Source organism: Medicago sativa, chromosome 8 (assembly GCF_051527215.1).
Source record: "Medicago sativa cultivar Bolivia chromosome 8, Bolivia_mono, whole genome shotgun sequence".
Lineage (NCBI taxonomy): Eukaryota > Viridiplantae > Streptophyta > Magnoliopsida > Fabales > Fabaceae > Medicago > Medicago sativa.
The window spans coordinates 22,246,705-22,250,977 of NC_140756.1; the positions used below are offsets into that span (position 1 = coordinate 22,246,705).

Sequence of the window (4,273 nt, forward strand, 5' to 3'; positions counted from 1 at the left end):
TCTAGCATGTGTATTAGTTTAGTACTGGATACATTAAAAATTTACAACAATAAAACTTCGAATGAATATCGTATACAACAAATGCGTTCGTACAATAAGATTATAACTCAACTTTTCTAAAATATGATAAAGGCATCCTTGAATATCCATATCATGCTGCTGCTGGTACGAACAAACACTTGCTGAAACATCCATCCTGCTACTAGCTTGCTAATCCATCCTGATATCTGAAACAAATAAGGATTGGGATGAGACATAATGTCTCAGTGAGTTCCACCTAACCCTAGGCTATAGGCAACCACGGGGGAAACCTACGGTCACCACGTGTCTACATTACAACCTGTCGGTTGATTATACGTGTGTGGGGACTTGCTTACTTAGATGGTTGTGCTTGCTAGGGCCGTCATAATATTCTTAACTTGTTATAGGCTTCACTTCTTATACATGACGTGGCGGTCAAGGGGAATCTAAAACCGCAATGCCAAGATACGCTCTATGCATCAAAGCTCTCATATACTTCTATCATGACACGATTCTAAACCGGACGATTAGGAAAAACCTAAGATCGTCACCGACATATCTTTCTTTACTTACTTCTACTTGCTTAATATGCTGTATCTACAACATATCATCTCTTATCACAATAGTGACTCTTGCTATCTTACTACTTCTTGACGATCTACGCCAAGTCTCTACTTGTTCTTGACGATCTACGTCAAGGCTCTATAAAATACATATACATGTATAATAAATATGCATAGTCAGCTTCATTGATTATGTTAGCGTGTAACAAACAACATTATCTGAGTTCATTTTACGGATTAGTCCCGGGTGGAGTAACCCCGAAAGTTAATCCCTTACTACCGGTGAAATACTTAGCAAGAGCGCGCAGGACTCCCTTAGTGACGTGCGGGTCCCTTACTGCTTACCCCGTTCCCCTTGAAGAACCTTTCATATACAACCTTGGAAGGAATCACTACTACAAAAATGAGCTTATATAGAGCTTTTTTTTGCTTTAGATAGCGCTTTTGAAGCGCTACTGTAAATGGCGCTGGTAAAAGTAATATAGCGCTTTTTTTCTATATAAAGCGCTAGCTAAAGCATGGTTTATATAGCGCTTTATGTCAAAAAGCTCTAGCAAAGGGTCTCCTTAGATAGCACTTTCAAAAAAAAAAAACGCCATCTAAGACAGGTTTAAAGACAGCGTTTTTGTTTTAAAAGCGCTATGTAACAATATGTTTAGATAACGCTTTATAAAGGAAAAAAAGCGCTAGGAGAAGCATTTGTTTATTTATTTTTGTCATTTTTTTCCCTTTGAAGATAGCATTTTTTTATCAATTTAAAGTAAAATATATATAAAGTCAGAAATTTAAAGGGAAATATATATAATTTTGGCACATTATAATTGGGACTATTATTTATCAAATAAAACTTAACCATATCATAAAAAATGTATGTATATATAGAATAAAAGTCAGAAATGTTTAGCCTATAGTATGGTAACGTAGATATCTCTAGAAGTTACAAATAATTAGTTAACATAAAGATCAAAATCTTCTTTGGTATCATGCAGTCTTCATCTATCTTCTTGATCTTCTCAACATTTTTATCCAAAACAAGTAGGCAAATCATCATTCATTTCCAAATTTCGTTCACTCTCCTCCACTTGAATCCTCCAGCTGAATATATACCAGAAAACACCATTAAACAATAACACTATATTAAATTAAAGATAAATTCAAAGTACTACTGATCATGAGTACAAATTAAAGCAAGATTATAAATTAAAACAACTACCACTTCTAGCAAATATATTGAGAAACATGAAACCCACCTTATCATAAAAATATCATATAACTTTTAGGCTGAGCATGAAATGACACCATTCTTATTGGATTTCTCTTAGTTTATCTTTTGGAGGAATACTAGCAACACTCTCTTTTGAGCACTCTCTCTAGCACTCACTCCTTTATTGGGTGAAATCAATGTATGTCCCACCACTTTATGTAGGTTCCATTTCCAAAGTGTAGGTCCTACATTGATTTCACCCAATAAAAGAGTGAGTGCTAGAGAGAGTGTTCAAAAGAGAGTGTTGCTAGCATTCCTCTATCTTTTGAGTATGTCATACACTTGAAATCATCAATGTACTGCATATATTATAACAAAAAATAACCATGTTATTTGATAAACTTAATTATATACAAATATTATACTTTAATATAAAAATAACATACCAGCTTTGGAATCTTGTTTAGTTTTGAAATGAGAATCTCTTTCATAAACTTCATCACAAAGTACCCGCAATCTATACCATTTTCTTGGCGAGGACACTACAAAAAATAAAATAAGTTTGTATCAATCAAATTATTTATATTATTCATACACTAATTTTTTAAGGTTGTTATGTTATATTACTAAACCTGTACTTGGACCCATGATATGTTGTTAAATTTATTCTTTGATACTTGAGCATCCCTTGCATAGCGAAATACCTGTAGAACTCTACAAAATATAAATGTAAACTTAGATTACATACAACTAATCATATATATATATATATATATATATATATATATATATATATATATATATATATATATATATATTGTTTTCATATATATCAATATATAAATTTATATATACTTACGTGTCAAACATATTCTTCATTTTTGGGTAATTCATATAATCATTGAGTAATGGATCCAAATAATATATGATTTCTGATATGGGATCAATGACAACTAACACCCAATGTCCACTACACAAATGTCAAAGTTAATTAGAAAATCTTCTATAAACGATGGTAACAAGTTAGGAAAAAATAATCAATAACAAAGTTTCAAGGAAAACCTTACATAGGCTTATGTATATAAAATGGTAGAATAAATAACTTGCACTCATCTTTATATTTCAAGAATTCCTTAACCATGTATGCTTTGACCAATTCTTGTTCTGCTTCAATTAACACCAATGATATTCGATGGGGGGATAAGAAGGAGTATTTCCTTGCGAAATTAGTGTCGCGCACAAATTTTTCATACAAAAATATAACATCTGGTTTGTAAGTCCGGGTAAGGTACTTTAAGTTAGGAACCGTGCTCGGGCTTCCTAGACCCCGACAGTTCCAACTAATGACACTCGTCTATCAGCCCTAGACGAAACGGAAAGGAAAAAAACCGCAAGTCTTCCAAAACGAGAACACAGTCAGAATAAGTAAGACCTTACACTAATAATTGAGAAAGCAAGCACATGGCACATAATTAACCATGTCGAGACAAAACTAGCAATGATCTTTGGATTAAAAGACTAAGGTATCAATTTATGATGTTTGTGAAGGGTGACATGGTGAGGTAATGATGACATAAAAGACATAACCTTAGGAGTGAAAACTTGGAATCGCAAAAGGCAAAGTACTGACATAGTAAAACATATCATGATGTCGTAATACAAAAGTAAAAAACATGAATCAATTACCAATTGAAGACTTGGAGGTTAACCGATTGGAAGAAATTGACAAAACATGCGATGTGAAGAAACAAAACGGCGGCAAAGTATCAGACCCTTTGATTATGTTATTGGCTTAAATCATCCATCATCAGGTAAAGAAACAAGAGAAGAACACGATTAAGATTGAAAGTCAATCTAATCGACAAAACAGACTCTCACAAGGGGCGATGAGTGAAACCCTAGGAGAGAAAAATCGCTTAAAAATTCACACTTTTAATGAGTTATCCTCTATTGTAGTTAACACATGAGGTTAAAAACCTTTTTTTTTTGGTACATTTGATTTAGTTTGTTTATATATATATATATATATATATATATATATATATATATATATATATTTGTTTTTTGGGAAAAAGTTTGGATTTGTTTTTTTTTTTTGTAAAGTTTGGATTTAGTTAGTTTTTTTTTTTTTTGAGGGAGGATTTAGTTTGTTATATATATATATATATAATTTTTTTTTGGTACATTTGTACCAAAAAAAAATTAAAAAAAGGTGGTGCTTTGTTACTGCAATCCATTTTTCATAAAAATTCAAAAAATATTTAAAATATGATATGCAGGGGATCGAACAGGGGACCTGTTAGTTAATGTACATTAAATCACTTTATAAATGGCGCTTTTTTTTAACCTATAAGCGCTATCTTTCTCAAGCATACAGTAGCGCTTTTTTTAACCTATAAGCGCTATTTAAGGTTGATTTATATATAGCGCTTTCATAAAAAAGCGCCATATACGATTAATCATGTTTTTTATTTAAATAACTATT

At 31.9% G+C, this 4,273-nt stretch overlaps 1 long non-coding RNA gene across 1 annotated transcript; it reads right to left on the reverse strand.

Annotated features, from left to right (window-relative positions):
- Positions 1-2,246: 2,246 nt before the first annotated feature.
- Positions 2,247-3,686, reverse strand: LOC146897828 (uncharacterized). Its single transcript, XR_015022485.1, has 4 exons — positions 2,856-3,686; positions 2,648-2,758; positions 2,421-2,502; positions 2,247-2,330 (listed from the first exon to the last, which is right to left on the reverse strand). It is a non-coding gene; the product is annotated as an uncharacterized LOC146897828 (long non-coding RNA).
- Positions 3,687-4,273: the final 587 nt, after the last annotated feature.